General features: G+C 48.9%; 1 protein-coding gene across 3 annotated transcripts in view; it reads left to right on the top strand.

The window, feature by feature from the left end:
- The first annotated feature begins 3,562 nt into the window (after window positions 1-3,562).
- The window catches only part of ABHD2 (abhydrolase domain containing 2, acylglycerol lipase), a 67,551-nt gene continuing 50,364 nt past the window's right edge, over window positions 3,563-20,749 (top strand). For 2 of the 3 annotated variants that reach the window (XM_036355544.1, XM_036355541.1), the window contains exon 1: window positions 3,563-3,700. The gene's annotated coding sequence lies outside the window, so the exon portion shown is untranslated. The remainder of the gene's footprint in view (window positions 3,701-20,749) is intronic. The other variant, XM_036355542.1, reaches the window with a different exon arrangement.

The following is a 20,749-nucleotide window of genomic DNA, read 5'->3' as shown; positions in this document are numbered from 1 at the left end:
AAAGATATCATAGAACCATTGCATGCTGGGACTTAAAACTTCCAAACTTTATTTCCATCATCAATAGGACTGGTCTGGAGGCCTGGCATCGGGCATTCTGAACTCACTGCCTAGTCACACACAGGCAGCACTGGCTGTGGCAGTCAAGTGACAATTCTGGACTTCTCAGCGCCTGTGCCATCCTGGCCTTCAAGGGAATTTCATGAACATCCAGGCTGCAGCTTCTAGTACTGTTCTCTCAGCCACATCTTTTCCCATTTCCCTCACAGTGATGAGGTCTAGGCTCAAAAATCTTTTCTCAGTCCTTAGAACCCTCTTTTGGTGAGGATATTCTGAAGGAAAAGTTTCTCTGTCCAGGTGGTAGATGTTGCTGGTTTAAAAAAAAAAATCCGCCCTAGCCGATTTGGCTAAGTGGATAGAGCGCTGGCCTGTTGATTGAAGGGTCCCATGTTCGATTCCGGTCAAGGGCATATATCTCGGTTGCAGGCTCCTCCCCAGCCCGGGCTTTGGTCAGGCTCGTGCAGGAGGCAACCAATCGATGTTTCTCTCACATCGATGTTTCTCTCTGTCTTTCCCTCCCTCTTCTACTCTCCCTAAAAATCAATGGAAAAATATCCTCGAGTGAGGATTAACAACAACAAAAAAAATCCCTCATGTTTTGGGGGGGATAGGTAAATAGGAACTTTGTGTCCAATTTTGCTGTTAATCTAAAACTATTTTTAAAAGAAAATCTATATGAAAACTTTAGAAAATGAGTTAGTGCCTTAGAGAAAGGGTCTTAAGTGGGCTCCTGGAATAACTAGGCAAAGACTAAGAACTAAGTGTGTGCCAGGCTCTGCTTGATGCACTTGAACTCATTTGCTCCTCACAGCACCCCATCATCCGAATTTTACAGAGGAAAGTGGGGCACAGAGAGGTGAGCACTTGCCCAAAATCACAAGGCCGGGAAGGGTGGAGGCAGGATTCTAGCCCAACAGCAGAGGCGCCAGAGCTGGTTGCTCTCAACCATCCCTTAAGGATACAGAAAAAGCAATGACTGATTTTGCATAAAGAGAATAAACAGCGCACACCACCTGCTGTGGCCACTGCTGCCTGCTGCCTTCTGCCTCCCGTGGGAACTCGAGGACTTTCCAAAGGGCTGGGGAATCCTGCTGAGAGGCCCCAGGAGCGTGGAGAGCCAGTTCCACTTTAGTCAATCCCCTTGTTGTCTTTATAACAGGGCACTCACATGCTTTCAGAAGAGCACTTCACAGCCTCATCCCAACTCCTAGTCATCCCAGGCCCGAGCCTCACAAACTTGAAGGCAAAAAGGAGTCCATTCTGTCTCTCACATGGCCTCCCACAGAAAAACTTTATGGAATGAAATAGTACGATTCAACAGAAGATGGCAAGAGCCAAAGCAGAGGGGAGGAAATAGACCCCGTGGGCAAATAAGAAAGCAGTTCTAAGTGTTGCAGGGGGTAATGGGTCATTACTGAAGCCAGCCAGGGCTGCAAAGGCGAAGAGGTGTGTGTCCTTTCCTTCTCCTTCCTGGCCTGGGCTCATTCTGTGCTTCTTTTTCAGCCTCTGTGACGCTATCGTGGTTTAGAATTCCTGAACTGGGTGGACCCGTCCCTTTCTGGAAATGTTGGCTGAACCTGTGTTCCTGACCTGGGGGAAAAAAATCAGTCTGCACCATGGTAAGTCCATCTGGGGTTTACTCCTCACAGCTGCTTTCTGTGGCTTTGAATCAGGCTGGAGAAATTTCCCAGATCTCAGGAGCCCACTTCAATCCTTTCTCGACCAAACAAGACATCTCAGTCTCCTTTTGCCAACAGAAGCAGAGACAGCCCTGTATTGGGCCAGGCCTGTTTCCCCAGCACGTGTGCAGACATATGTATGGCCACCAAGCAGAACTATTTAAAGACACGGAACTAGAAAACAGTGGAGCAGAACCAAGCGTGCGCGGGCACGCACACACACACACACACACACACACACATCCAACTGGCAAACAGATCTAAGGCTCTTTTCTGGAACCCCAAATTGCTTTCACACAGAGTCAGAACTAGAGGGGTCCCTCACTAAAATCCTTTGCTATGGAGGCCTGGATTTTTCCTTCCCAAGATGGAATAAATAAATGCTGAGGTGAACTTTTTTTTAGGTAAACATGACAACTGGATGAAAAGTAGAGCAATGGCAAAGGATTCTCTCTCCTCTTTCATCCTGGAACACCATGGCTGTGGGTTCTCTCAAAGGCAGACCTAGGGGGCCTGGGGCTAAATTCAGGCCTGAGAGACTGTTTCTGTCCAGGACTTTCACACCTTTAGAATGGGAATGGCTTCAGAAGTCCCTGGCTGATAGATTATTATGCAGTGAGTTCTGGTCCAAGGCTGATCGGCCTTCTAAGGGTTATTGGGACACTGAGCCGTGGGACACTTGGATGGGTGAACAGGATATAGGAAGCTCCATTTATCCTTGTCATAAATCTAAAATATGTTGGGGGAAAATTAACATTGCTGCAAATACCACTTCCCTTCTCTGGCTAAATGGCTCCTCCCATCTTTTCCAGCCCTATTGTGCCCTGGTAGGGTGGTGCTGTCGGGAGTTGCATTTCAAGTCAGTCAAGTGTTCTATTCTTGGTAAAGCACATGCCATTGTAGAAGCTGTTTTCAGGCTCATAGAATTTTAGCACTGGGCCAAGTTCCCTAGACCTCTGGGGGTGAGTGGGTGGGGAACCAGTGTGGACTGAATGTCTGCGGAGCCAGGCACGTTATTGTTTACCTCTGCGTTATTTCATCTCATTAACTGCTATTGCTACTCCCGGTTGCCAGATGAAATCAGGGTGCGTGCACAGAGGTTAAAGTGACTAGCTCAAGGCTATGCAACAGCGCCTCAATTCCTGGTTCGACTCCAAAGCCTACATTCTTTCTGGCAGCCTCCGACTCAGCGAGGGTCGAGGGTGGTCTTAAGGGCTGCAAGGACAGCGGGACCTAATCAGTTGCCTAGCTTCCCTAGCAGGAAGGGGCTGAGGCGGCTGCCCCCACATCCTTCCCTCTCCTTGCGGCTTTTGGTCACTCACTTTCCTCCCTCCTCTCTCCCCTGGCCGGCCCCCTATTCCACCCGCTGTGTCCTGGGCTACAGGTGAGTCAGTCGTTGGGCCTGGAGCCATAGCTCCCGCAGCTGAGCTACCAGATGGTCTCCCTCCTCCCCTCCCAACCCTTGATGACACCAGACCCTTCACAGTCCTCCCTACCCAGCTGGAGATCACAATTGCCTCCCTCTCTGCACCCGCCCCCAGCAACATCAAACGCGACCCGTGTTTTAGCCCCCCTCCCTCTTCCCGCCCCCTCCGGGCTGGCCTTACCCAATCAGGGCTTGGCCCACGGGCCAAAGACGTCAAAAGTAGCCAATTGTTTGCCTTAAGGTCCCCGCCTTTACGCTGAGGAGCAGCTCCGTCGACCAATGGGCTGTCTCCTGGGTGCAGTGAGCGCGCGGGGCTTGTAGAGCGACGGCCGAGCCGCCCAATGAACCGCGGGTTTCCGTGATTGGGGGCGTGGCAGCAGCGGTCGTCAGGGGCGTGGCGGCAGTTGCTGGGGCGGGCCCGGTAGCCGCGGGAGCTGCACTGCCCAGGGGTTCCGGCTGCTGTTCCATGAGCGCCGCGGAGCTGCCAGGAACCGGACTGGGGGCGAGCTGGGCCGCTGTAGTCAACCGCGCACAGGTAAAGCCAGGGCCGAGTGAACCCCGCTAAGCCGGGGTCGCGCCCCGAATCGGTCGGGTCAAACCCCTGAAACCTCGCGGTCCTCATCGCGGCTCGGCCCATCGCACCGCTGCCTGCGCGCCCGGGATCTTCGGGGCCTGTCACCTGGCGCCACGGAGTCCCGAGGGCCGATTCGCGAAGTGGCGGGGAGGGAGGCTGCTTGGCCCGCAGCGGGTACGCGCTCCTGAAAGCCCTTTGTCCCCCCTGCCCCCCCTACCGAGGTTGGGGACATCCCGGACTGGAGCCTCCCTGCCGGCCATCGCTCCATCGGTGCGCACTCTTGGGACCTCCGGGGAGGGTGGGTATGCCGGCTCGGGCTTGGCGACGCGAGTCCAGGATCCGCACCTGGAAGGAGAGGGCCAAGGGGCCTGATTGTAGCCACGGGTATTCGAGGGGCCTCTGCTTTTCGAGGCTCCAGGGGTGCACCTAGGACAGCTGGGTTCAGGTTGTCGGAAGGCAGCTTTTGAGCCACTTAGAGATGCACTGATGGAGCTCGCCTCGGCTCCGAGCCCTGTCCTAGGCGCTTTGTGGGCTTTCCCACAAGGAGAGCTGTCCAGCAGGGGCAGGTGGCTGCCTGCCAGGGGAGGCCGCCAGCGCCCCGACCTTGGAAGGGTCCGGGCAGAGGTCAGGTTACAGCCACCTGTCAGGGATGCTTAGACAGGACTACCCGGGAGGACTGCGTGACCCACCTGTAAAGCCTTTCTCCACTCGCAGGCGCTCCCGGTGACTTTGACGCCAGCCTGGGAAGGGTACTTCGGGGGTAGTTGGGGAGGGGATGTTGCCTTCATCCATAATGAATTTTGTGGTCTCAACTCTCAAGAGTGGGTGTTAGTTAGCAAAGAGAATAGACTAGACCAAAAATACAAGGTTTATTTAGTCATCATGGGACTCCTTAACGTGAACTGTGGCCTGCCTCTCTTCATCTTCCCATTCCTCTCATTCAGCGTGTCAGTTTCACCTACATTCCGTTAACAGGATTTGATCCGGCTCATGAGAAGGATCTGGGGAGACTGTAGGTTGGACAGAGTTAATGTGACCTGCGGCCAGAGCTTTTTGAGGGCCATTTTGTTAAAACCACATTAAGTAGAGTCCAAAAGAGAAACCGTGAAGTATCGGTTGACTGCCCTCTGTCATATGAGATGACATAATAATCTCCTGAAGGTCAGGAGGCAGGGAACTTTGACACCACTTGCTGCCTGTTTTAGGATGAATTAACCGTTGAATAACCAGTCAGAAAGCAGTTCAGTCGATACAGCTTGGGCTTGTGGCATTTTCTTAATTTTTTATTTTTTATTAATCCTCACCCAAGGATATTTTTCATTGATGTTTAGAGAGAACGGAAGAAAGAGGGAGAGAGAGAAACATCGATGTGAGAGAGACACATCGATTGGTTGCCTCCTGCACGCACCCCGACCAGGGCTGGGGAACCTGCAACCAAGGCATGTGCCCTTGACCGGAATCAAACCCGGGACCCTTCAATCTGTGGGCCGACGCTCTATCCACTGCGCCAACCCGGCTAGGGTTGGACTTGTGGCATTTTAGAGCTGAAGACAGCTTAGATAGAGCTCATCTAATCTTTCTCCTCAATGCACAGGTGAGGAAATTAAGGCCCGTGGAGGTCGCTGGTCATCCCAGAGCCATGGGTAAAGGGTGCTCTGTTGACGCTGGATCTGTCAAGTTCATGACTTGTGTTTCACTCCCAGCCTATTTATCTCACGCTTGGTGTTTAAATGCTAGGGGAGTCCAGAGAGGTTAAGACCACAGATTTTGGTGTCATAGTGCCTGGACTTGAATCCTAGCCTTGCTTCTTTCTAGCCGTAACTTTGGGCAAGTGACCTAACCTCTCCAGGCCGCTGTTTGCTCATCTATAAAACAGGAATAATAATGGTACTTAAATTAAAAGGGTTTTTGAGTGGCACATGAGTTACTATATCTGAAGCACTTGGTATAGTGCCTGGCACATAATAACCATTCTAGATTTGCTGAAGACAATGTCCTCTTGCCCTTTCATACAGTTTTCTTCGTGTCTACACCCATTATTTTCAGTCAGGAGTTTATTTCTCTCCCTGCCTTCTCCCCTGCAGTTCATTAAACATATTCCAGGTTTTATTGTAGCGTCTGTGAGGTTTTCCAAGTCACACTGCATTTTGCTTATTTGCCTGTCTTTTATTAAATTAGGGCATTCATTTTTCTCTGTTAGTTTTTGTTTTCCTTGTAATTTACCCTCTTTTTTAGACTCCAAATCTGTTTTATTCTTTTTAAAAAGGAGGGGAAATCCCTCCCAGTGCTCGTCTCCGATGATACCAATTTCCACGCATTCTTCCAAATATCTCTTCCCTCTGCTTGGCCCTCCCTCCCAGTTGTCAGTGTGCTGCAACTCGATTATAAATGGATGGACATTTTTAGATTAAGATTTCATGAGCCACTGTATTAAGTGCTTTTCGGAAGTTCAGGGATCGTGTGTCAGATGCATTTAAGCCAGTTACTTAGTCATTCGAGCAGCGGCAGCGCCTGCCTAGCCGGGCAGACATACAAGTGTGTGACTGGTCCGTGCTGCTAAACTAGCTTGTTCACTGGTTTTTCCCTGTTCTTTCCTTGAGCTTGAAATAAACCAGATGGCAAGTACCATGGAACAGCAATCTTTTCCTCTCGTTTTACTTGGGGAAGTTGCCTCTCTTTCCTTTTTATTCTCACCTTCATTTCCTTTATCACCTTTGCAGTTTTGATAGATACCTACTCTGGTTGCCAGCTAATTAAAAAAATAGATTTTTATAGATTTCAGAGAGGAAGGGAAAGGAAGAGAGAGATAGAAAGATCAATGATGAGAGAGAATCATTGATCGGGTGCCTCCTACACCCCACCCCCTACCCCCACTGGGGATCCAGCCTGAAACCCGGGCAGGATTCGAACCCAGGACTCTTCAGTTTGCAGGCTGAACTATTCACTCAGCCAGACCAGCCGGGGCATGTGTGCCAGCTAATTTAATTCCTTTTTATGTAGGACATGCCTGTCACCTTTATTCTTGCAGGAATCTGGTCACCTTTGGTTTTCCCTTCTCTGTGTTTACGAGTGTTCTAGAATGAACCAAAGATGATCACTGTTCATTAGTTGGCACCTTCTTAAGAGTTGATTCTGAGGTTTGTTTTTTCGTTTGGGACATTCCAGAGCTCGGCCATCTTAGAAGAATTGCTTTAGTTCCATTGTTTGTGTGTTAATAATGGGCCCCTTTCTCTCTCTCTGGCTCTCTTTTCTCATAAAGTCCTGGTAAAAGGGCATCTCATTTACTGTTATTCTTTTGTTTGTTTGTTAGTTGTTTTGTTTTTTGTTCATCCTCACCGAAGGATGAACAAAATCCTTTTGTATTTTCCCATTGATTTTTAGAAAGAGCGGAAGGGAGAGGGAGAAACATTGATGTGAGAGAGACACATTGATTGGTTGCGTCCTGCACATACCCCAACCAGGGCGGGAAACCTGAACCAAGGTACATGCCCTTGACCGGAATTGAACCCGGGACCCTTCAGTCCACGGGCCAACACTCTATCCACTAAACCAAACCAGCGAGAGTTATTCTTTCTTTCTTTACTCACGCCTTCCTCCTGGTAATCTCCGGCAGGGCCCACAAGGTGTATAGGGGTTCCCCACCGCCCTTGTCCAGAGCACATAACATTTCGTTGGTCCCATGGAAGACAGGGTCAGAGTCTGTCTTATTTTTTGCCTAAAACCTGGCTCTTTGAAAAACCATAGCAAAGAGAGAGACTTCCACTGTAATGACACACCATGTGGCAGAACTCTGCTCTGACCTACGACTTGCAACATTCCGGGTCTTATCGCCGTGCGGGATCACTTTCATATCTGCACGTTTATTTTTGTTGTCCTGGTTCCAGGGCATCGTGTTTCTATAATAAACGTTTTCTGTTTATAAAATGCCCGGTGTGGACGGGCGGCCAGACCTGCTGTTGCCTTTGAAGCCTGTGCCCCGGACCCAGTTGGATGACGCAGTTACACAAGGACCCATTTTTCCGATCTTTTTTTTTATTAATATATTTTTATTGGTTTTAGAGAGGAAGGGAGAGAGAGAGAGAGAGAGAGAGAGAGAGAGAGAAACAGAGAAACATCAATGACAAGACAGAATCATTGATCGGCTGCCTCCTGCTCACCCCACAGTGGGGATGAAGCCCGCAACCTGGGCATGTGCCCTGACCGGGAATCGAACCGTGACCTCCTGGTTCATAGGTCGATGCTCAGCCACTGAGCCACGCCGGCCGGGCCATTCTCCGATCTTTTATAGTAAAGTAGCATCTAGGCAAAGAGCTTAGGAGAGAATTGGAGCACTGAGACCGTTGGGCTTGCCTGGTTTCTGATTCTCTTTTGTTCTCTGTACGTGAAGGTCCATTAAGTTCCGCAAACTGAGCATCTGGTGTGTGCCGGCGACACAGCTGTCCGGATTAACAAGTGTGTTTGGTTTGCTGCATGAAGATTATTTTACTTGTACATTAAAAACGTTTTAATGTTTTTAATTAAAAATAATTTTTCAGCCGAAACCGGTTTGGCTCAGTGGATAGAGCATCGGCCTGCGGACTGAAGGGTCCCAGGTTCGATTCCGGCCAAGGGCATGTACCTGGGTTGCGGGCACATCCCCAGTAGGAGATGTGCAGGAGGCGGCTGATCCATGTTTCTCTCTCATCGATGTTTCTAACTCTCTATCTCTCTCCCTTCCTCTCTGTAAAAAATCAATAAAATATATATTTAAAAAAAATAATTTTTCAAATAGGGAATACATTTATGTGATGAAAGGAAATATTTGAAAAGCACAAAAGGCTGAATGGTAAATATGTCTCTGTCCACCCGATTCTGCTACCTAGTTTTTTTAAAAAAGATACTTCGTTTTCTTTAAAAAAAATTTTTTTTTAATATATATTTTTATTTATTTCAGAGAGGAAGGGAGAGGGAGAGAGAGAGAGAGAGAGAGAGAGAGAAAGAGAAACATCAGTGATGAGAGAGAGTCATTGATCGGCTGCCTCCTGCACGCCCCACACTTGGGATCGAGCCCGCAACCTGGGCATGTGCCCTTGTCGAACCCGGGACCCTTCAGTCCGCAGGCCAACGCTCTATCCACTGAGCCAAACCAGCCAGGGCATCTGCCAACTAGTTTTGTTCCTGAGAGGCACCAGTGTTACTGATTTTTTTCATCCTTCAGAGGTGTTCCAGGCACAGCCAGGATGTTTTATACATCTGCTAGCAGATTCATGATGAATGCCCCTTCCCTTTTATACAGATGGTAGCATGCTATGGGGAACCTGCGTCTTGTCACTTAATATGCCTGGGCAGTATGCAGAGAGCTTCCGCGTCACCTTTTATGAAGGCTGTCTGTTTTAAATACCTGGTTTTTTTGTTTCTAATGATGCTAAGAACCAGTCTTACTTGGGCAGCAGCTTTGCATGGAGATATAGCATTTTATGGAGATTTGGGGGCGAATACTTTTCTTCTGTACGTTCTGCAGCTCTGAGCCTGGGAAGGGGCCGGGGGAGGTGGAGGGCTTAGTGGGAAGCGTTGGAGATTGAGGGCCCTGGGCCCTTCCTCTTGCCTTCTGTGCTGGAATCGCCAGGGAAAGCTTGCTGTGCATTCCCTGGTCTTTAGAGAAGGCTCCAATCTTCCTGCAAACATGTCAGCACCTCTCTGTCTCCTCCTGTGTCCTGCACCCAGGCTGGTTCTGGCTGCCCTTGTCCTCAGGCATCAGAGAAGAGAGTTTCAGTTCTCCATATTGGAATTTCCCGTGACTGCACTTAGGGTTTACGTGACCATACTGATGTCAACATGGTCTTTTTTTTAACATTTTTATTATTATTAATTTCAAAGAGGGAGAGGGAGAGAGAGATAAACACATCAATGATGAGAGAGAATCATTGATTGGCCGCCTCCTGCACGCCCCCCCCCCCCTCACTGGGAATCGAGCCCACAACCCGGGCATGGGCCCTTGACCGGAATCGAACCTGGGACCCTTCAGTCCGCAGGCTGATGCTCTGTCCACTGAGCCACACCAGCCAGGGCCCAACATGGTCGTAATGGTTTCTGTGGCTCCCAGAATCTTGCCTCTGTTGTGTTTCTCTCGTTCCTTTAATGTGCCTTAATCAGCTTTTCTTTACCTCTGAGTCTAATTGAGTCACCTTGAAATCGAATTGAATCTTCAAGATATTAGTCGGCCAATCTAATCTAGGGTCGGGACTTTCTGGTCTTTGCTCATTGCTGGGTGTGCACATTACCAGTCAGTTGTACCACAGATACCGTGTTATGTAATATGAGGGGAGGGACACTCTGTCCAGTCTCTCTGGGGTATAAAAGAGAGAGAAGCTTATAAAAATTTCCCCATTTCTTTTCAGTTCCTCTAATATATACTCCTCTAAGCTGGTTACTTAGTCTTGTCAGTGAGCACAGTAAATAACAAGCAGGAAGTCCAATATAGACTTGCCAAATTTTAATTTTTTCAAATAAGGAGAAAAAAAACAATCCTTTCTCCCATTGTTACCATCATTTGAGAAAATATATTTTAACGCCCGAAATGAGAGAAGGTCACTGTGCCAGAATAGAGAGCAACCTTCTACACAGAACGTATTGCGATTGAGTCAATGGGACTGAAGTGGTCGGGATCCACCCAGCTCTCTGCGGGGCCTTTAAGACAAACAGGTGCCTCACTTCTCTGTCTTCCTAGAGCAGCGGTTCTCAACCTGTGGGTCGCGACCCCTTTGGCGGCCGAACGCCCCTTTCCCAGGGGTCGCCTAAGACCATCCTGCAGATCAGATATTGACATGACGATTCATCACAGTAGCAACATGACAGTGATGAAGTAGCCACGGAAATAATTTCATGGTTGGGTCACCACATGAGGAACTGTATTTAAAGGGCCAGAAGGTTGAGAACCACTGTCCTAGAGCCTTACCCAGGGCCTGGCACAGAGAGGGTTCTGGGGCCTCAGTTTCCGCTTTTGCATGAATAATAACTCACAGAATTGCGGTGAGGAGCACATGAGGTAGTGTCTGAGGATGTTCTTTGTAAACAGTAAATTCTGTAATTGGTCTCAACTGTCAACACCAGGGCATGTTGTGACACTTTGGAGGATAACTGAGGTCATATCTTAAAATCACAAGCATTTGATAAATGTGGAGATATACAAATAAGAATGTTTATCATCGTCTAGTTCTGCTCTGTCATTTTAAAGATAGAGTGACTTGTGCCCTGCCGGTGTGGCTCAGTGGTTGAGCATCGACCTATGAACCAGGCGGTCACGGTTAGATTCATGGTCCCGGTACATGCCTGGGTTGTGGGCTTGATCCCCGGTGGGGGACATACAGGGGGCGGCCCATTGGTGATTCTTTCTCATCATTGATGTTTCTATCTCTCTCTCCCTTCCTCTCTCTGAAATCAATACAAATATATATATTTTTAAAAAGACATAGTGACTTACTAGCATAAGCCAGAGAATTCTCACGTGTGGTTCACAGACTTAATATTCCCTCTGGGTGCCGATCGGAAGCTCATGGTCTGGAATGAGGTGGGGGTGCATGTGCTCACAGGCAGGGCCAGGCTGGACTGAGGGGCTTGAAGACCCAGACTTTGGCTGTAGACCCAGTCCCCTGGCCTTGTTGGATAAAGCAGACCCCACCTTTGCCTTCTCTGGTGAGCACACCACTGTCTAGTTAGCGTTGTGTCTGTGTGTTTAATTTTTATCATAATAGCAGGACACTTCCTATTCCCATGTAACAGGCAAGGGAACTGAGGTGCAAAGAGGTTAAACTTGCCCACAGTCCCACAACCAGTAAATGGTAGAGTTGGGCTTCGGGCCAGACCTGACCTTTTCCCAAGCCTGGGAATGTATCCACCCTGTTGTGAGCGGCCTCGCGACCCCAGCATCGGTGCACACCCACAGAAAGCATCTCCGTCAAGCAGAAATCTTTGTAACGCCAACTGCCCTGCCCTATATCCACAGCCCTGTTTCAGATACCGCAGATATTTGAGAAAGAATTTCTCTGTTTTCCTTGGATGTTGAAAAGGATTCCTATTTTTTAAAAATATATATTTTTATTGATTTTTTACAGAGAGGAAGGGAGAGGGATAGAGAGTTGGAAACATCAATGAGAGAGAAACATCCATCAGCTGCCTCCTGCACAGCCCCTACTGGGAATGGGCCCGCAACCCAGGTATATGCCATTGACCGAAATTGAACCTGGGACCCTTCAGTCCGCAGGCCTACGCTCTAGCCAAACCAGTTAGGGCAAGGATTCCTATTTTATAGTGATACGTACATCTCAGTCTAGGTTAACCTAGGATTCGTTCTAACCAAATTTATATTTTCCGGCCCAGCTGGCATGGCTCAGTGGTTGAGCATTGACCTATGAACCAGCAGGTCAAGGTTCGATTCCCAATCAGGGCTCATGCCCAGGTTGCGGGCTCGATTCCCAGTGTGGGGTGTCCAGGGGGCAGCCGCTCAGTGATTCTCTCTCATCATTGATGTTTCTATATCTCTTTCGCTCTCTCCCTTCCTCTCTGAAATCAATAAAAAGTATATTTAAAATGTTTAAATATTTTCTGGATCTTGTAAGTGTATGTCGGATGGAAAATACCATGGACAGTTTTGTTGCATTGGATGTGTTGGAGTGAGTAGCAGAAAGCATGAGTTGTCCAGTGGTATTTCCGGGTTTATCTGAACGCCAACAATCAATGGGTGAATCCCGTCTCCCTTCTCTTTGGGGACCTTTCCTTCTGGTGCCTCAAACAAACCATTTCTATCTTGACAATGGTTCCATGTTTTTGCTCTGAATTCTCTTTATTCACGAACAGTTTCTGAAGTAGATTGATAATTCTTTGAACCTAGTAAGAGGTGCTTTGGACAAACAGGGAAAAGGGGAAAAGAAATACGGCATTGGACATTCGTTTCTACAAGTGATAGAAAATGGAAAGCTTTCATTTTGATGGATAGTGTTTGCCTGAACTTTGAGATATTCTTTAAACTGTCCAAAAGCCGCTGACAGCCCAGGTCACACTGAGCTTTCTCTTCGTCTGAGCATGGCAGTTACTCATGAAGGCCTGTACCTCTCAGCTCAGCCCAGTGCAATAATCTCAGAAGAAAATTGTGCTCAAGAGACCGGAGTAATGATACGTTAGGCCTTTCCCACGGACTCAGTAAATATTTACAGGGTGCCCACTGCGTGCTCAAGACCATAAATTTAAACTTGTGTAGAATTTACACACGAGGCCCTAGCTGTTTTGGCTCAGTGGATAGAGGTTGGCCCATGGACTGAAGGGTCCTGGGTTCGATTCCAGCCAAGGGCACGTACCTTGATTGCAGGCTCCTCCCCGGCCCGGGCCCTGGTCAGGGCACATGCAGGAGGCAACCAATCAATGTGTGTCTCTCACATCGATGTTTCTCTCTCTCTCTCCCTCTCCCATCCACTCTCTCTAAAGATCAATGGAAAAATATCCTCAGATTAGGATCAACAACAACAAAAGAATTTACACCTGAGGATTGAGTTAGATGGGCGTAGACAGAATCCCCAACAGAGATGAAAGGGCTGTGACCCGCCACGGTCATGTGGAGATGAGACTCTCAGATCCTCTGGATATGAGAGGGTCTTTGCAAAGCGCGAAGGTGGGAGCTGGTGTGATTGTCAGGGCCTGGAGGGGATAAGCTCCCACATGAAGGTCCCCGTGTAGTTCCGCATGTTGAACAGAACCGTCTGGAAGCCGTTGAGGGCTTGCAGTGATGTTCAGATGGTGAATGACGGTGCTTGTCTAGCGTCCCATGGATCAGTTGCACCCACTCACACCCACCGCCACACGTTAGCCCCTCAGGTTGCCAGCCCAGCACGTGTGCGACACACATATAGTGCCATCTTCCCGGCTGACCTCTGGAATTCCTTTGTAAGTAAAGCCCCGAAGCTTCATTCCACAGTGACTCATACCCTCTGCTCCCAAACCTGTCCCATCTGCTGTCTGCGGTCTCCTGACTGCCCCGCATTCCCGGCCTCGCTTCAGCCTTTGAGCCCAGCCCAGTCTGTGCCCCCCCCCCCCCCTTTCTTCTGTTCCATATCCTCCTATGGCTCCCCAGCTCTCTGAGGCCACCTCCTTCTCCTTTCTGTCTCCTTGGTTTGAATCCCTCTAGTATTTATAGGTGGTACTTCAGGATTTCATAATTATGCATAGATTTGCACTGTTTTCTAATTATTTTCTGAGTGCCCTACATTATGCTTTGTAAAAAAAAATATTTTTTTGTTGATTTCAGAGAAGAAAGGAGATGGGGAGAGAGAGATAAAAACATCAATGATGAGAGAGAATCATGGATTGGCTGCCTCCTGCACACCCCCCACTGGGGATCGAGCCCACAACCCGGGCATGTGCCCTTGACCAGAATCGAACCCGGGACCCCACAATCCACAGGCTGACGGTCTATCCACTGAGCCACACCAGCCAGGGCCTGCATTATGCTTTTTTCATAGCCCCAGCAGAGCTCAGCGTGAAGCTGATACTTCGGTACCCACAGAGAGTGGGGTGAAATGTCAGAAAGGGAGTGTAGTTTTACAAACAGCCCCCCAGTGATATTGACACCCCTTTTTTTTGGGGGGGGTGGTCTGTCCTCTTTGTATATAAGCCACGGCATTATCCACCAACGCTCTCCCAACTTCCACACGTAAATCAGTTCTGGGGAAATGCGATCCCTCCCAATTATGGAGAAGCATTTACCTCATTTCTGATGCAATCATCTTCCTTGGAGGCTGGTCCCTCCCAGGACACGCGCCTACCTGGGGAAGAGTCCCTGGGCGAGGAAGAGCTACTGGAAGTGAGCTCCGTGGGAAAGCAGGGGCCCTCGGCAGGAGAGGGGGGGCTGTCGGGACTGTGCACTGCCAGGACCCCTGTTAGCACAGGCACGAGGACACACTTTGACCCTGTGCGTGGAACTTGACAATGGACACTTATTACTCGGGGATTTATCAAGTCCATCATGGTTCCGTGTTACAAGAATCCAGAGTGTGTCCTGGGACTAATTTAAAACTTGCTGGAGGAGCCCGAGCAGCTAATCAGCTAGCTATTCCATTGTTCGGGAGGTCTCTGTGGGAGGAAGGAGTATCTTTTGCAGTAATTTCTATCTGCTGGATTGGGGAGTTTACGAAGGCAACGTGGAGGAGAGCCCGGTAGTGGTGATGCTATAGCTAATATTTGGGCGCTTAGCTGAATCGCAGAGGCAAAGAAACCAAGCCAGGAAACATCTGTGCACAGAAGGCGGTTTGTATTGTGCTAACAAGCAGCTTGGGAGCGTTTGCCTCCTTAGCTGATTATGGTCTCTTGGTTGGAGCTCGCTGGGGAACAAGGGACCCTTTGAGAGGATGTGGCGCTTTTCTCCAGCCCCTACAGGCCGGGGTGCGGAACTGCTGAGTCACGGGCAGTCATCTGGACTTGTCCTCTCACAGGACGGGGTCTGGGAGTCAGATCAGGGTCGGCAGGTCCGTCCCTCTCCAGGGCCTAAGTCTGTTGTGGCCTCTCCTATCGACTGGTGGTTCCTGGGCTTAGAGACACATCACCCCAATCACTGCTTCCATCTCCCTTCCCCTCTGTCTGTCTGCGGCTATGTCCAAATTCCCCTCTTTGTGTGAGGACGCCAGTCATGGGTTAGGGCCCCTCTAAGCATGACCGTTGTAGCTTGCTGACATCTTCAATGAGTCTCTTTTCAAATAAGGTCACGTTCACAGGTTCTACGTGGGCATGAATTTTAGGGGGACCCTTTTTGTTTTTTTAATGCTAGAGGCCTGATGCACACAATTCATGCAAGGGAGGCCTTCGCAGCCCCGGTTGCCTCGAGGCCCCAACCCCCCATCCACTGGTCGTTCCGGAAGGTCGTTCCACCGTCTGGTCTAATTACCATATTAGCTCTTGATTATATAGGATATTTTTATTGATTTCAGAAAGGAAGGGAGAGGGAGAGAGAGATAGAAACAGCAATGATGAGAGAGAATGATGGATCGGCTGCCTCCTGCACGCCCCACACTGGGGATCGAGCCCACAACCCGGGCATGTGCCCTGACCGGGACTCAAACCGTGACCTCCTGGTTCATAGGTCAGTGCTCAACGACTGAGCCACGCCAGCAGGGCAGAGGGACACTATTTACCCCACTACACAAGGTAGTGAGTTTTTGGTGCTTAAAGTCTCCGCTCAGATTTATCTGTCTTCGCAGCTAGTTTTGGGTTGTCAGGGAACATTACTGTTCCAAGGCCCAAGCAGATAGAAGGAACATGACGGAATTAGTGGCCTCAGAGGCACAGCTGAAAATGATGACTGTGGAACTCATCTGAGGGAAGGAAGGCCCAGAGGGCTGCAGTTCTCGTGGACTGTGTGGTGCAGTGGTCCCCAGTGGCGGGGCAGCGCTGTCTTCTGTTACCCAGCTCCGAGCTCCGGAGTTGTTCCCGTGCTCTTTAGCCAAGGACTGCAATTCTATCCCTAGAATCTCAGAAATTTTGAGCTGCAAGAGGGCTTTGGTATTATCTGCTTCTCATGTAACCCTCTCGTTTTACAGATGAGGTCTTTAGGGCCCAGAAAGGTTAAGTGGCTTGGTCAAGGTCACTGGCGTGGAAGGGACAGAGCAGGGCTGAGACCCAGGCCTCAGAACCCCTGGAGGAGAGCCTGCGCCCGCCCAGTGGTCCTGTCTCTCCCTGCGTCTGCGCCTCCACCGTAAAATGTCACTCTTGGCCATGAGAGAGGAGCCCCGGCCCCGCCCTGGTGGGAATGCCAGTCCCGCAGGTCTCAGAGCCCGAGGGCCACCCTGAGAGCTCCTTTCCCGTTGGTGCTTGGCAGCACCTTGGGCTTCTTTGTTAATGTAGAGGCTACAAATGGAATTTTAACTATGACTTCCAGCATCTAAATTCCACTCACAGCCCTGGCCGGTGTGGTTCAGTGGATAGAGCATCGGCCTGCAGACCAAAGGGTTGGATTCCAGTCAAGGGCACACACTTAGTTGCAGGCTCCTCCCTGGCCCGGGCCTTTTGGGGCTCCTGCAGGAGGCAACCAATTGATGTGTTTCTCTCACGTCGATGTTTCTCTCTGTCTTTCCCTCTCTCTTCCACGCTCCCTAAAAATCAATGGAAAAATATCCTCAGGTGAGGATTTTAAAATAAATAAATAAATAAATAAACTCCATTCATAAAAGTGACTGGGGTGGGAGCCGGGGAGGTGTGCGGCTGATGGTCTGAAGAAGGACTGATCAGGCAAGTGCATGGGGTCAGGGGGCTGGGGCGAGGCTTCCTTTCCGTCCTCAGCATTCCCGGCCCTTCAGCCATGCTGGGTGACTTCCCTATCCGCTGCCTGATGTTCATTTTAACTGGATTTCACCTGCTTGGAAAGGGGCCAGGGGCACACAAAATAGTGCCATGGAAGCTAAGTTTGTTATGTCTGGAACAAATTCAGAATATTAATATGCAGTGGGCAGGTTGATCTTGGAAAGAAAGAACAACATAAAATAAAATGCAGCAAGATAAGTTTAAATTAATTTCAAGAGTTCTGTTCTTGCCTTGACCGGTTTGGCTCAGTGGATAGAGCGTCGGCCTGCGGACTCAAGGGTCCCAGGTTCCATTCCGGTCAAGGGCACGTACCTTGGTTGCGGGCACATCCCCAGTAGGGGTTGTGCAGAAGGCAGCTGATCGATGTTTCTCTCTCATCGATGTTTCTAACTCTCTATCCCTCTCCCTTCCTCTCTGTAAAAAATCAATAAAATATATTTTTTTAAAAAAAGAGTTCTGTTCTTAAATTGCCAGCTACTTATTGGCTTAATACACATTCTCACACTTAAACATACTTCTAAATCCTAAGGGCCAGTTTTAGATCTAGCTGCTCTGTAAGTCCTTCTATGGTTACTTATTTCCTGGACTAATTATTCCTGTCCCCACATTTCTAAAGTATATGTAGCCTTAACAGAAACTTCTTTTCTCCCCCGTTGAGATGAGAATTCTACTTCATTACAGTCCCATCCATTGCTTAGCATAGTGCCAGGCACACAGTAGGTCCTCAAGCCCACTGAAGTTCAAGGGCGGTGACCCTAGTGACTGTGGTAGAACTGCCCTTCTCTTTGGGAATTCAGGTTCGAGCCCTGAATCAAGGCTGCATATGTGGACCATAGTCATTACAAACCTCTCCTAGGATTGCCTTCGCTGAACTGAATTCAGTTTCAAACCCTTGTCATTTTTCAAGGGCTGAGTACATTAATTCTGTATTGCATTTGCTATTTAAAAAGGTTGTAGGAGGGCACTGCCTATCACTTCACTCAAGGTCCTCTTTTGTCAAGTCCCACGGATTTTTTTTTTTTTAATAATTCCGTGCCTGAAAAGCCCTGCTTCCCCTGAGTGCCTGTCATGCTTTCTGGGGTAAGAACACAGTACATGTTAGCTCTCTTTCCATTTTGGAGAACTGGGTTTAAATGGGTTTCCTCCTTCCCCTGGCAGTCAGAAACCTCAAACGTGTTCTGGGTTTCATCACATAGGTCAGTGGTTCTCAACCTTCTGGCCCTCTAAATACAGTTCCTCATGTTGTGACCCAACCATGAAATTATTTTTGTTGCTACTTCATAACTGTCATGTTGCTACTGTGATGAATCGTCATGTCAATATCTGATATGCAGGATGGTCTTAGGCGACCCCTGTGAAAGGGTCGTTCAACCGCCAAAGGGGTCGCAACCCACAGGTTGAGAACCACTGACATAGGTGATTGTGTAGGATGGCATAGTTACTTTCCTTGTTCAGCGTTTCTTTTTGTTGTTGTTGTTAATCCTTGCCCGAGGATATTTTTTCCACTGATTTTTAGAGAGAGTGGAAGGGAGGAGGAGAGACAGAGAGAGAAACATCGATGTGAGAGACACACTCAACTGGTTGCCTCCCACACTTGAGATCAAACCTGCAACCGAGATACATGCCCTTGGAATCAAACCCGTGACCCTTCATCCCATGGGCCAACGTTCTACCCATTGAGCCAAACTGGCTAGAGCCAGAGTTTCTTCATTTCTTCTTGGGTTTTGCTAGTTGCTATTTTAAAGTTCTTTTTTTCTAATAACAAAAATATCTGTAATCATTAGGAATTTTGGAAAAGAAAAAAGAGAAAGAAAAATTGCCTACAATCTAATAACCCAGCAACGGTAGCGTCCATAACGATTTGGGTGGATAGTATTTCCTTCTGTGTCATTAGAAATTGCAGACTAAAGGAGTCTAGAAATAGCAGTGGTTTTCACCTTCAAGAGTTTATTCTCTCACATAAAAGAAATCTTGAGGTAGGCAGTCTAGGTCTGATATGATGGCTCCCTTAAATCAGCAGGGACCCTAAGCTGCTTTCTTTCGACTCTGCTGTCCTCTTAATGTGGCGCTGAGAGTGACCGCGAGGCCACTTCATGGCCCCAGATGACTGCTGGGTTGCGGCCATGTTGTCTGCATCCCAGGGATGCAGGGAAGGAAAAGGGCCAAAGAGTTAACTCCCTGCCTTTTAAGGAGTCTCCCCAGAAAGCAGACCAGCCCCTCCAGACGTGGCCAGAATGTAGTCCCATGGACTCAGGACCCACCTACTGCAGGGGGCGCTGCGGTCTGAAGTGTTTATTTTCCAACAAGGCACATGCTCCAGGTTTTTGTTGCAAGGAAGGAGGAGAGATGTCTTTTGGGGAAGCAATCAGCAGACTGCCACAGTTCTTTCCGTATCACATAGCTCTTCAGTGTTTTATGGAAGCGATCTCAAATAGTTTGTGGGATGAGTTAAGCTGTAAACAAACATCATTGTAAATATCAATAAGTAAAGTGCACTACCATTTTGTTATTTACCACTCTGCCTTTCCATAATCCTTTTCTGTGAACTTATCACTTATACTGATAGCGTATGTTGTGTTTTGTTTTCTAATATGTTTTTACTAGAGGCCCGGTGCATGAGATTCGTGCACTGGGGTGAGGGGGAGGGTCCCTCAGCCTGGCCTGCACCCTCTTGCAGTCCAGGGGCCCTCAGGGAATGTCTGACTGCTGGCTTCGGCCCATCACTGCCGCTGTGCTCGCTAGCTGTGAGCCCAGCTTCTGGCTGAGTGGTGCTCCCCTGGTGGTCAGGGCGTGTCATAGCAACTGGTCATTCCGCCATTCAGTCAATTTGCGTATTAGACTTTTATTATATAGGATTGATTTTAGAGAGAGGACAGGAGAAGGATAAAGAGATAGAAACATCTGTTGGCTACCTCCTGCATGTCCCCTACTGGGGGATCGAGCTCACAACCTGGGCATGAGCCCTGACCAGGAATCGAACCGGCGACCTGCTGGTTCATGGGTCAATGCTCAACCATTGAGCCACACCAGCTGGGCAATCTGTGTTTTGAATTTCAGTCAGTACAAACTTATCCAGGGCTAGAAGGGACCTTAGGCAGGTTTCTCCAAGGGTTGCCTATTCAGATGCCTGCAGGACCCATTCAGGTACCATAATGATAAGGAGGCCAGGGGTCGGTGTTGAGGACCACGATAGGGAGTGGTGGGGACTGTGGCAACCAGGAGTGAGCATGCTCTGTGCAAAAGGGGTAGCAGCTGCGTTCACTGTTGCTTTTTTTTTCCTCAAGAGAAGCCAGAAATCCAGGTTTTTATATGAAACTTGGCACTTATAACTTAGTAGCTAATACATTTGAATTTAAAAATGCTGACCAAATGCAGCACCACCCCGCGGGCTACCAGTTTAGGATCTACCCCTTGCTTTTCAGTTGGCAGCGAGGCCCTGGAGAGGTCCAGTGGCTTCTGACAGGGCCGGAGACTTTGCTGTTCCGTCCCCACCCGAACAAAGCCTGGTCTTCTGTGGCTAATTCATCTCAGAATACAAAGATGTAATAAAAATTTACAGTTGAGCAAGACTACTCCAAAGGCTCATTGAATCTCCCCTTCAACTGGCTTTCATTTTCTGTGTCAATCTTTTTGGGGTGGCGGAATCCGAGAATATTGGGCTGGAACCTCCCAGCTCGACGGTTTCACAGCTGT

The sequence above is a fragment of the Myotis myotis genome, unplaced genomic scaffold (genome assembly GCF_014108235.1).
Source record: "Myotis myotis isolate mMyoMyo1 unplaced genomic scaffold, mMyoMyo1.p scaffold_m19_p_23, whole genome shotgun sequence".
Taxonomy (NCBI): Eukaryota; Metazoa; Chordata; class Mammalia; order Chiroptera; family Vespertilionidae; genus Myotis; species Myotis myotis.
The sequence above is the reverse complement of the archived record's forward strand: the minus strand, read 5'-3'. Positions and strand labels throughout refer to the sequence as shown.